This window comes from Patella vulgata, chromosome 5, assembly GCF_932274485.2.
Source record: "Patella vulgata chromosome 5, xgPatVulg1.2, whole genome shotgun sequence".
NCBI classification, from domain to species: Eukaryota; Metazoa; Mollusca; class Gastropoda; family Patellidae; genus Patella; species Patella vulgata.
This window is the reverse complement of record NC_065883.2, coordinates 13,188,354-13,202,515: the sequence shown is the minus strand read 5'-3', so window position 1 is coordinate 13,202,515 and position 14,162 is coordinate 13,188,354. Positions and strand designations below refer to the sequence as shown.

General features: G+C 33.0%; 1 long non-coding RNA gene across 1 annotated transcript; it reads right to left on the bottom strand.

The window, feature by feature from the left end:
* Window positions 1–357: 357 nt before the first annotated feature.
* On the bottom strand, window positions 358–13,775 carry LOC126822181 (uncharacterized). Its single transcript, XR_007680713.2, has 3 exons — window positions 13,709–13,775; window positions 6,262–6,342; window positions 358–2,284 (listed from the first exon to the last, which is right to left on the bottom strand). It is a non-coding gene; the product is annotated as an uncharacterized LOC126822181 (long non-coding RNA).
* Between the last annotated feature and the right edge of the window lie 387 nt (window positions 13,776–14,162).

Below are 14,162 nucleotides of genomic sequence, written 5' to 3'. Positions count from 1 at the left end.
ACTACCGGTATTGCATTCTCTTTTTATGATAAAGAAATATTAATACTTTGGTACCTTTAGCTTTAAAGAATTGCCCCAACGATGCTTGCAAACATATGCGGACTAATCTTATAATTCAAGGGAGGTAACACCATTATGATTTTACTTTAGTTTGTAATTGTTTTGAGTGAACAGGGCACTTGTGATTTTTAAAGAGGTAGGGGGACCCTCATCACCCTTACCCCTAGATCCTCCCTCACCTCAGTTTTAAAAGCGATTAATAATGTTGGAAAATATTCAAATAAAAGCAAAAATAATTTATCAGTGGAAGCAGACATAAAGCCTGACAAGAAGAAGAAGAACCAGGACAAGTTCATGTTTCGATACATTTTTTAAAAACAATATTATTAGACTATACACCATTTTCTTTTACACAATAATACTGTTGGTCGTAAAATAACAAATAGATAAAATCACATAAATTTAAAAAGAAGCTAAACATCCTAGATTTAGATCCAAATAAAGAATCATTTAAATACAATTCACAGTCATTGATTTAACGTAAAAATGGATAATCAAGACTTTGTTTATTAACGTAACAACAGTAGCAATGACAATCGAGGCTACACTGTTTTTGTAACAGCGATAACTCGACTCAGAGTGTAGTAAATTGACTGAAATTTTCAACATATTCCCTTTTCATTATCTAGTTTTTAACTGTTATAGCGAGAACTGTCAGCTCTTTATCTAAATCTTTAATAATACCCCTTTAATATATTTTTCCAGGATAAGAGGCAAGATGTGTTATTCCCATTAGTGTTCAAACTTTTAGTTTTGTTTTTGACTTTGAAATATCGAGAGTTTACATCTCAACAATGTCATGGGGCTTTACCAGTACGTAAAATCTCAACAAATGAAGATTTTTTATCTTGCATAATTAATAAACACATAAAATTTAATCAAATCAACAATCTTATTTTTTTTTTTACCCCAAATCAAAGAATCTGTGTCTCTAAGTGATAAAACAAGAAAATAAAATAAAGTGAGATACTATCACGCTATATTGAACAAATTATCAGATCAAATCAAATTATCTTTGGAACTATTATTATTATTGAACAGTTTTTATAGTTCACCACTTTCATGACTAAGTGCTGACATGTTCTTTACAAAATATGGTACACAAATTAAATAAAATAAACAAACTAAAATACAAATACGATATACATTTGAACATTGAAATCAAATTTAATTTTTTTTTAAAAAGTTCCACAAATTCATAAACAGGATTACTAATTACTTTTAATTCATTCACTCAGAAAAATTTATATATTGGATTGTGGTGAATCCAGTTAGATTCTATGACAACATTTGAATGTGTATTATCATACAAAAAGGCAATTGTCTTTTCAGTACATAGAATTACATATATACCAACATAGAACAACAGACTTTGACATAAATGTTGATTGAGTGAGAGGGGGGTTGGATGGCTGAATGGTTAGCGTGCACACGCTGTATCATAAAGTCTGTCATTGAGTCGACTGGCGTGGTTTCGAATCCCCGGTTGTATGTGGCAAGGAGTAGGGTCGCCTGTCCAACCTCGTGGGTTTTCTCCGGGATCTCCAGTTTCCTCCCACTGCTAAAGACCCCTACACGCAAGAGAATTATGTAAATAAAATTGAACCATATGTTAGTCCCGAACTGACCCATTTCTATCTCTCTCTCTGATTGAGTGAGATGCTATTAGATTCAAAGTGAATTTTATTTGATTGATGACAATAAACAAAATATATTTTATATAATAAATATATATAAATTTTGTCACATGATATCACCCAGTGAGATACTATTAAATTCAAACCGATTTTGAAATGAGCTTAGATTAGACTGTGATTAGATTCAATCAAAACAAATTTCATTTGATTGATGCGGGCTGGAATCAGGCTTAATATAAAGTGGATAATCATGTCAATCAAGTGTGATTAGATTCAAACTAAATATCATTTTTTGATGACAGTGGATAATCGTATCGCTCATCTTAGATACCAAGGGTGGATTTAGTGGATCTGGATTTCTGACTGAAAAATCCCATTATAATTCATTATTTTAGAACTGGATTCTTGTCTCAGATCACTGGAAATAGCATTTCCGGGCTTCTAGTTTTCGAAATTTTACGGGGGAGGCCACCTGGACATTTATTGTTCACTTTGCAATATCAGCATGTGACGTTGCCACCCGCGCACCCTCCTATCCATGGTTATCTTGGAATCGGTCCGGTATGGATAATTAACGTATAATAAATCTACAATACACAAAATATATTTTATATAATATACAAATATAAATCTGTCACATGCATAATTCAGATTATGTAGTAAAGTTTTTAAAAGTAAAAAATTATAAAAATCATTAAAGAGGCAATATTTCATTAAGGTCACATACCAATTCCAAATCCTGTACAATGGTGAAAATTCATAGTTTAATCACAACACAATTTTGTCCTACTTGGATTTTATTGCACAAGTTACTTGCTTAGCACTGTAACCCGGGAATCATTTAAACTGGACACAGGTACAAATTAGATGATTTTTGGTGATTTTAAATGATTTTTACAAATTTTTAAACAAAGATTTAATATTAAATGAATGTGAAAGAAATTAGTGCTAAATACACGAGATCAAATGATATCCGAGTTACAGTGTAGAGGATTGATTATCAAACCATAACACATCAACAATAATTTTCAGGATCTGTAAATATCAGTGATGATTACAGAGAATTACAGAATAATAATGCTGATCAAGATCTTGTGCATAACAACAATAATTATTGAGATCTGCTAAATATCAATGATGATTACTGAGATCTATTACACACCAATGATGATTACCAAGATCTATTACACACTAATGATGATAACCAAGATCTATTACACACCAATGACGATTAACAAGATCTATTACACACTAATGATGATTACCAAGATCTATTACACACCAATGATGATAACCAAGATCTATTACACACCAATGATGATTACCAAGATTTATTACATGCTAATGATTTATGAGAAATATTAAACACCAATGATTACCAAGAGTATTACATGTCAATGATTATTGAGATCTATTACACATCAATAATGATTATCAAGATCTATTACACATCAATGATGATTATCAGAATCTATTACAAAGATCTATTACATGCCAATGAAGATTGAGAGATGCCAAAATCAAAGATGATTTCTGAGATCTCTATTTTACCCATCGATGATGGTTATCAACATCTATTATACATCAATAATTATTATTGCAGATTCTTTAAAGGGACAATTTATCAGTTTATGGAATGAAAGATTGACATCAAATTTTGAACTCAAACTAATAGTATACAATGACCTAATCACGATAAAAAGTTTGATAAATATTTGCTCCTTGAATTTGATTGTGAAGCTCTTGTTCATATAGACTATTAAATAAACATTACATTTAAACATATGATATATAGCTGAATAAAATAAAGAATAATGAAGAGACAACAAAAATTTTTTCTAGCTTAGGAAACAGATATCTGCCAAAAGCCAAATGATCATTGTTTATGAGAGAGATGAAAACTGTAGTTTATGATCTTAATATAATATTAATCTCACAGCTCTAAATATTCCGCCATATTGAATTTTCATGTACATGTACAATAAATTGTGAGATTGAACTCACAATTTGCATAGATGAAACGCTTCAGACTATTTGCCCACATTTCCATTTCTTTGGCAACTTCAGAATGGCTGGTTGTTAACAGCAATACATGATACTACTACTTCTTTAAAACAAAATCTTAGATGCTGTTTGTTTATCTGAATTATCTAGATTAAGATCTTACAGTACAGCAATACATGATACTACTACAGCTTTAAACAAAATCTTAGATGCTGTTTGTTTATCTGAATTATCTAGATTAAGATCTTACAGTACAGCAACACATGATACTACTACTGCTTTAAACAAAATCTTAGATGCTGTTTGTTTATCTGAATTATCCAGATTAAGATCTGACACTATGAATTGCCTGTCGTCCCATGACAGAATACTATTAATAGTTGGCTACAAAAATGTAATACTGCCTTGAAAAATTACCATTATAAATTTAGGAAAAATTGTTATAGACAATGCCTTTTTTATCGACCAATTACAGCCTACTTCTCATCATCCTCGGTATCCCCAGTGTTCTCATTCCGTTCTACTTCACTATACCCTGGGTTAATCTATAGGGTTTCCACGATTTCAAATTATCTCCCCTGGCCTTGATTGTAGCTAAAATCAATAAAAATAGCACAATCATCAAGGGTGGATAACTTAAAAACGTGTCCCCCTCATAGAATAACCCAGGGGTTAGTGGAGTAAAACGGAATGAAACCACTGGGGATATCTAGGATGACTTCTCATTGACTGGCAGAGAGTACTGGTAGCCAAATATTTAAATAAATGGCTGTCAAAGTGGTTGTTAAGGGAATTTTTTTAAACTCCAGATGTTAATGAAGAAACTATCAAAATATATGAAATAAAAACATTTAGTTTTAACTATATTTATAAAAATAAAAAAAAAGAGCGATCATTGTGTTGATTACATCAAAAAAAATCTGGAAATAAAGGGCATATAACTCTATAATAATTTGCTAAATAGTATTAAAACATCTCTTTTTAAAAACTCTGATACATTTTGACTTAATCAGATGAAAATATATTAAAAGTAAATAAAAATCTAGGATTGTATATGTACTAGGATTCTTTTAGTTTGGCAGTAGGGGAAGTCATAATCAGTTTTCTCTGAGTAACACTATAGATCTGTTTCAGTATGCATAATTTTGGCCACGAATGCTGAAAATAGATAAATCTGAATTGAAACAAAAACTTATCAACTTCTATTTAAAGGAGCTAAACCTTTCTGAGGTTAAAGTTTGAATTGGGTTATTAGATATATGATTTCGATTTGTGATAGAAAGGGCAAGGATTCTACCATTAAACATACATTATGCAAGAGCTAAATCTGTCTATTGCAGGTTTTTCTTTAGGCCTGAAATGTTATCTAAATTATTAATTAGACATTAATTAACCTGCGATCTTTAGTGGATTATGAGCTGATTTACTGCATAACTTTCCTTCACGATTTAACGATTAAATGGATAATCAAGACTATGCTGTTTATCGTACTGACTTTAGTAATGATGATCGCGTGTAAGCGGAAATTTCAATCACTTAGTTCTCGGTTCATACTGGATCAATTTGATTGAAATTTTTGGCAAATTGCTTTTACATTATCTAGTTTTTAACTATTATAGTGAGAACTGCCAACTTGTTATCGAATCTCCCATAATGTATCTTTAAGTTGGACAACTGATACAAATTTAAGCTTTGTTTTTGACTGTTGAACACAAAATAGGTCTTACATCATCTCAATATTGGCTAGGACTCGACTGGCAATAATTGAAACAGATCAATTACACTCATTATTTAATATTATTGATTAGACCTTTTTACCATAAAAAAAATATTGCAATAATCCACTATATCGCTTGACCCTAGGTCAGTGATTCTCAACCAGTGTGCCGAAAGATCTTCCTAAGTGTGCCGCGAAATTTTGAACGGCACCCTAAGAAAATGCGAAAAACCACATGATCCCAATTGAGTATTCACTGGTGTCTACTGATAAGTTCATAGCTGTGTTTTTCTGTATTTAGTTTGAGTCATTCTATGTGTCTATAACTAGTCTCTGAATGTCGTCTGACTTACCATTTCGCAAATTCAAATATTTTGCATATATATTTAGCCAGGTGTGCCGCAATTTTTTCATGTGTTCCAAGGTATGCCGTTGGCAAAGAAAGGTTGAGAACCACTGCCCTAGGTTATTGTAATTTACTCAATAACGAAATGAAATGAAATGAAATGGAGTTTAACGTCCTACTGTTCTGCTCCTAACCTGGGCTAATGAAGACGGGCATACGCCATACAGTGTGCTATGAGGGAAATTTTTGCCCGGACAGCGGCACTACGGCCTACTCTTATATCGAATTCCAACTGCCAAGGGATCTTTTACGTGCACGCCAATGTTTACTCAATAACATTCTAGGTTATTGTAATTACCTCAATAAGATTCTCTGAAAATTATTTTATTTCATCTAAACATAGTATAAGAATTCTTCCAAGAATATTTAAAGACAAAAAACCATCTCATATCTTGGCAATATCTATGAATAAATTGCAAATAGATCATAAAACTTACGATAAATAAAGGATAGATGCCCTGCAAATTTTCAGATTTCTCTTCTTTTAGTAAAACAGCCAGGTAAAATATCACAGATTGCTGAAGAAAAACATTTTAAAAATTTAATAAAGCGACAAGTATGATCAATGGCATATAGAGAGTTTAAGACGTTTTACAACATAGACTGTCTTAAAATTAAGGCCAGTTGAAGTTTACAATAATTCTCACTGATTTCACACTATCATTTTGATACGTGACAGTGTATCCACCTAAAATCTAAGTCAGACTAATAACTGTTTAGCGGCCTTTAGTAACTATAGAGTACAAGCAGTTGTCATGCAGGATACAACCACATTTTGCAAGAGATAATATCAAGAAAACATATTAGGCAGAGCAGAAATCAACCTACTTATTTAGTTCAAAAAGTAAGTTTTAAAATTCGTAAATATATTGAATTTCGGTAATTATTTCAATTCAGACTGAAAGTAATGTGACGCAACATGATTAAGCAATTACTTCAATTAGGCATTGGCAATGTCTTGTTAAATGTGGACATATAATATAAATTGTGACCACTTAGAGGCTCCACAATCTAAAAACATGACTTTTCTTAAAATCTGGGGCCAGAATCCATGAACTTATGGTCACAAACATGCCAATATGAAATGGAACCGGGATCTTGGGGATAAAAACCTATATTTCAAGTTTCGTCAAATTCAGAGAAAAATTGTGAACTGTACAGTATCCACAAACAAAATATGAATGGACATCTAGACGGACAGGGACGATAACATAATAAGTCCACATGAAAATATGGGCATATAAAATTTAGAGTGTAATGTCTTATTTTTCTGCACCAGATGGGCTAATGAAGGCTGATATACGACACACAGTGCTATGGGGCAAAAATTAGCCTACTCTTACGAACATTTAGACAATGTTATATACACAAAAAAGAATAAATATAATCCAGATACAACTCTATAACAGTCCTACACACAAGCCAAAATTCTGGCTCCAATGGAGCTGCAGTAAGATCTCTAATGCTGTCAACACCTATAGCTACTGTCTCATTATTATAAAACACATGGCCATAGACCCACTAAAGCTTCGTCTACACTAGGCTTGAAAAAGCCGGCTTTTTAAAAACCCGGTTTTTTCAAAACCCGGCTTTTTCACGATGAACACCGACCTTCGTTATTTGTGGAACTTCCGGTTTATTTATTACGCCATCGGCTTCAGTCAATTTTGCAGAGATAATAATATAATAATAATGATTACTTTGGTTACTTTGGTGCAATTATATATCCAGCTTATGGAATATAGCAGATCGCTGACAGACTTACGGAAGAGGGCGAGAAAACGACGTGCAAGACGATTGCGATTGTATATCCGTCGAAGACACTTTCGGCTAACACCCTTCATGGCTATGATCGAGAGTTTACCTGATGGCAGAGCTGGGAGAATATGGAAATACCCTACCTCCTCGGATTTATGGGATAATTATATGAACAACTGGTCTGACAGAAAGTGGTTAGAAAACTTCCGTATGGGAAAGAGAACATTTGAGGTACCGTACATGTGTAACTTTTTCAAAATTTCAATAAGCACTCCTCGTTAACCCATTTTAGGTTAGGCATGTTGAAATTAAATAGGCTAGGCTATAGATGGATTTGATATTTACCGCAATTTCTTAGAACCGGAAGCAATGCCAATGTTATGAATGTACGGAAGCTCGGGACGAATGACATCCGGGTACTTGATAAATCCCGGATTTACCGTCTACACACATAAAATTGCCGGTTTTTTGAAAAAGCCGGCTTTTTGATTTTGAAAAATCCCTCAATAATTGCCGGATTTTAAAAAGCCGGCTTTTACGATTGAGAAATTGAAAAAGCCGGCTTTTAGGAAAAAACCGGGATTTAAAAGGCTAGTGTAGACGGTGAATGCTGCTAGTGTAGACGTAGCTTGAATCTTATCTTTATAAGTGTATTGTATTTCAATATTTTTTGGTTGTGGGAGGAATGTGCTATCTATGTTGGCACACAATATCAAATTTCACACTGATGTTAATATTGTAACTAGAAACTAAAAAAGTTTTTTCATCTTGTAAATTTTTTCAGTGAATAGCCTGCACATTTTCAACAAATGGTTGTACATGAGTAATTTTACACTCATGTTCATACCAGAGGTGTATATGAAGTCGTCTGCTAAACTGAATATAGAGCCTAGGGATTTATTCGATTAGGTCATAAATAATAATAAATGTTCCCTGGTATTTTGTGTCATGTCATTTTTTTATTCAAAGGGCTCAGTAACTGCACACACTCACAATATGATGAGATCTATATGAAGTAACTTTTAACTTTGTGAAAAATGTCAACACGCTCTACAACATCATAGAGTATATAAACAAATATACCGGAATTTACTGGCATAGCTCACACCATGTTATTCTCAGTGACGTGTCTCAAAGAGCCAATAACTGCTCCGGATTCGTTCGCCATGTCGGCTCACATCTTCCAAGGTAAGTAGTTTTAAGACAGAGAAAGATAACTTTAAAAAGTACCTTACAAAAGGAAATAAAGAACATCATACCTTAAGCAGATTTGTCAAAGGAATAATGGAGTTCAAAATTTGATTGCTTAAGTTTCTAGAAAAGATACTATTATACAAGGTGGGCCAAAAAAATGTTACCCTTCTCGTACATGAACGGTCGTCTATATATGCTGGCTGACTGAGTTTCTACACTGTTTGCAACATATCGGTCTGAATTTCAATTTCTATGCATATTTTGTAAAAATTTGGTTTAGATAATTACGCCATCCACATGATAAAAACAAACATAAAGCCAAATTTTAATTATTAACCTGATCAAGAATAAAATGCCCTCCATTACCTTTCTAAGTCACGGTAACTTATTTTTTTTGTAGTTATATTATCTAGAAAACAATGTGTTTAATTTTTTTCTAATTATTTCAGATTTGAACAGAATGGATATTTGTAGAAGAACTGAAGAGGGTACTGCAGCAGAGTTTCTACCAAACCCTCCAACTTCTACTCCTCAGCTGAACACAACCGGTCAATATAATCTACCAATACAAGATACTGCAGAGGAGTTACTACTAAACTGTCCCAATTCTACTCCTAGGCTTGACACAACCAATCACAATAATCTAACTGTCAGTCAAGGGGAGTCAGTTGTGTCACAAAATATCGCTGATGGTGACAACATTGGCCACAGTTCACATGATGATGACATTGTGCTGAATGACGACATTACTCACAATGCCCAGAATCAAATCATCACAGAACCCCGTGAAGATCGTATCGAAGAAAGCATTGAGATCTGGTTAAAAAGTACATTCCAGGAATTCAAAAGGCAATGAGGTGTTGTCCAGATATACAATCTCTTTATGGAGGTGAGATATCTATCAACAAATACTGAATCGAAATTTCATCTAAAGCTTTTTTTATTCATTGTTCATGATAAACAAGGACATGCCACTCTTCTATGTACCTTCATAAACGATAACAAACCCTTATATCTTGACTCCAATGCCAATAAAACACCTGACAGATTCAAGTCACATCGATCCAGCTCCAACTGCATTCCTGTCTTCCGCTATAATCTATCTCTACTAATAGAAACTACAACAACTTCCTTAAATGATGGTTTCCAAACTGTAAACGTGTGATCTAGAAGAACAGATGTAATTCCTTTTCCCGTATAACAGACGCTAGGACATTCCCAGGGATATATCATCCGGGGTTTATGGACCAACTTATGGCCCAATCTTCGACGATGGGTTGTATGTTCAATCTATTTGGGGGTGTACGATTGAACATACAATAATTCAATAACTCACTTCTCTTAGTATAATCTTATATTCTGTAACAATATTTAACAATGATAATATATATATATAATACTGACCCACAGGCTAAGTAACTTAATAAGGAACAGCATCTAAGAAATAACTTATCAGAGACCTGCCCTTCAGTCTGTCCCTTGCCTGCCTGTGGGGTTCTATAAATGATCGACAATCTTTCCTCTTATACTTCATAAAGTTTATCAACTTGTACATCAAGCGACAAGCGCTCAATGTTCGCATGTGACCTTTGACATCACGCATGCAGAAATTCCTAATCGTCCGGCTGTTGATTAGGGGAACCCTTACATTTTTGTCCTGTATACGCTCCATGAGTGTTTTTCGGGGAATCCAGTATTTTTCTAGTAAGATTGGATATCTCTACTTTCCACATATACCAAAATTACCATACTTTTATTGGAAATAACTACCCAATAAATACTTTTCTGGGAACCTATCTTTAAATACTGTTATATTTCATATTCCATCTTATAATCTATAATGAACTTTGTCATTCATTCCGCTACAGTATTTTTTTTATATACAACCGTATATATTTATAATATGTTAGTTACTGTTTTTTTGTCATTCATTCCGCTACAGTATTTTTTTATATACAACCGTATATATTTATAATATGTTAGTTACTGTTTTTTTGTCATTCATTCCGTTACTGTTTTTTTGTCATTCATTCCGCTACAGTATTTTTTTATATACAACCGTATATATTTATAATATGTTAGTTACTGTTTTTTTGTCATTCATTCCGCTACAGTATTTTTTTATATACAACCGTATATATTTATAATATGTTAGTTACTGTTTTTTGTTGCTAGTTTGTGATTTCATGATCTAAGTCATAATAAATGATATTTCACAACATCTGGGTTGGTTTTATTTTTTTGTTCTTTTTGGTGTTGGGGAAATGGTACCATATTATTACAGAATGGAGAACACAAAGGTACATTATATATCTTCACCATTTTCCAGTTTTGCAAGAAATGAAATGAAATGAAATGGGGTTTAATGTTCTACTGTTCTGCTCCGAACTGGGCTAATGAAGACGGGCATACGCCATACAGTGTGCTATGAGGGAAAGTTTGCCTGAACAGTGGCACAACGGCCTATTCTTATATTGAATTCCAACTGTCAAGGGATCTTTTACATGCACGCCAATGGGACTTTGGTTTTTCATCCCATCCGAACAATTAGACAGCTGTCCTTGTCAGACCCTCCGTCCTGCATCACTGACAAGGGGGAACCACGCCGGAAAATCTGGATGAACTTTCTCTGCTAATGCAGGGATCGAACACCTGACTTCCAGGCTAGCGAGCCAACACCTTATCCACTTAGCAGTTTTGAAAGAGTTAAACAAGGCGAATCACTATCCCCACTTTTATTTCTAAATATCTAATTAGGAGATAAACACCTCCTGTTTCGCATTTAGAGGGGTGTTATTGTCCAATAGACATGTCCTGCGTTAGCATCGCGGGTTCTAATGTAAAATCTCAGGACATGTCTATTTGACAATAACACCCCTCTAAATGCGAAACAGGAGGTGTTTATCGACATTGTAACATGCTATTTTTTAGAATTTTTAAAGAACTTATTTTATTGTGAAAACTTTAAAATTCGTCTTACTGCAAATCGGTTTTAGTGACGTAAAAACCAAAGAAATCAATTTTGACGTAATGAAAACGTCGTGACGTAGCGGGGTAACTGGCTGTTCATGTTAGATTTGCCTCACTTATCGTCTGGTTGCTATAGTAGCCGTATGAGTATAGACACACAAAAAAAACTTAAAATTCTCACTTCATTTTTTTAAAAGTAGTTTTTGAAACAAAATTTATATTTCTGTAATAGATTTTTGTATATTTTGTTGTTTGTAGCTGTTACCTGACAAGGGGGGTTGGCCTTTCAAGTTCATCTTCGGGCATATCTCCAAATATTTCATCTAATGTACTGAGATCAAAATTGATTGTCTCCATTGTGGTTATCGCCATTAAAGTAGTACGCATAATATTAATACGCAGTGATTTTTCTAATTTAGAGGGGTGTTATTGTCCAATAGACAGTGTCAAATCGACCAATCAAAACGCAAGATTCACCCTTAAGCATGTTACAATAATGATTTAAGAGTTTTTATTTAGTAATAATACAAATTTCATACACCTAGAAAATATCAGTAAATATCCATTACTTTTTGCTGGTGATACTGTATTCTTTCCTATAAATCTGGAAGCTTTACAAATTCTTTCAAATAAATTTGTCGAATTTTTTAAAATTTGGAATTTCAAAATAAAAATTAAGAAAAACCAAACTAGTTATCTTTCACCTTGGTAGACTAACAATAAACTTCAAATTTTTTATACATGAAATACAACTTGAAATTGTCCAATAATACATATACATATATCTGAGTCTTTATGTGATAATGGTAAATTCTCAAAAACAGAAAAACATGTGGCGTCACAGGGAAGGAAAGCAGTGGGGGCTCTTTTAACTTCAACAAAAATCTTTTATTTTAATTTAAATGTTTATTGTTAATTATTTTACACAATGGTTTCATCTGTTTTTAATTATGCTTCTGCAGTTTGGGAATTAATAAAGGTAAGGCAATTGATAAAGTACAAAATGGTTTTATGAGATACATTTCAAAAGTAGGTAAGAACTTCCCTGTCGCTGCTTTGTTGGTCAAATTAGGAATGTTTCTAGCTTTAATTTATCATTAACCAGATTAATAAGATATTGGTACAAATTATTTAACAAAAAAAATTCATTTAACATGCCTATTGCAGGTCTTTCTTTAGGCCTGAAATGTTATCTACATTATTAATTAGACATTAATTACCTTATCCAGACCATAATCAACTTTCGATGTCAACGCTAGCCTGTGATATTTATTGGATTAGGATCCGATTTGCTGCTCAACTTTCATTCATAATTTAATCATGAAATGGATAATCGAGACTATGTTTTTTATCGTACCAACTTAAGTAATGATGATCGAGGCTAGGCCAAAAATTCAATTGCTAAAATCTTGGTTCAGAGGGGATCAATCTGACTGAAATTTTCAGCAAATTCCCTTTACATTATCTTGTTATTAACTATTATAGTGAGAACTGTCAGCTCTTTATCTAATCTTCCATAATGTATCTTAAATATTGAAAATATACACTATATTCTATATTCTTTAAATGGTTCTCTAAATTGGGCAGCGGAAATAAAATTACTTTTAAATAATGTGAGGCTTTCTTATATTTTGGATCAACAAGACGCTTTTGATATATGAACATTATCACAAATAGAACTTTGTACAAAAGATCAAATTAACCAGGAATGCATCGCCACACTAGATGATTCAAGTAAACTACGGTTTTATAAATTTTATAAAAGTATACATGAACCAGACTCTTACCTCCAATCGAATATTCAAGTAAAATATAAAACTATTATCTGTCATTTTCGTTGCAGTATTCTCCAGCTTAATATTGAAATCAGGCGATATAATAAAATCGAAAGAGATAAAAGATTATGCAAATGTTGTAATATGAAAGCCATTGAAGATAAATTTTACTTTCTGCTGTGCTAACCTGCTTATATTTCTCTTTGCAGAAAATATTTTCTGCGTTATTTTTGGTCTTTTCCTGCACTTCAAAAGCTGACAAACCTGATGATTCACAGAGACAATAACAAACAAGCATTTAGGGTGTTTTCACTAAAGGGAGGTAACTCTGGTTGGAGAATGCTGAATATTGACAGAGTTCGACCTCTCATTAACCCAATACTTCACACCAAATCTGAGAAAGATTGATTTGAACCTGTAGCCTCTATCGCATTCACAAAGTATTCAGCTAAGAGGGCATAACTCTGGAACAAAAGGTTACTGAAAACTGATTATTGATAGAGTTTCTCCTCTAATGACCCAATGCTTTAAATCAAATTTGAAAAAAAATTGTTGAAAAGTACAGCCTTTATAATGTTCGCAAGGCTTTCGAAAAGGGGGAATAACTATGGATTGGAAGGGCCGATGAACACCAAAGTCAA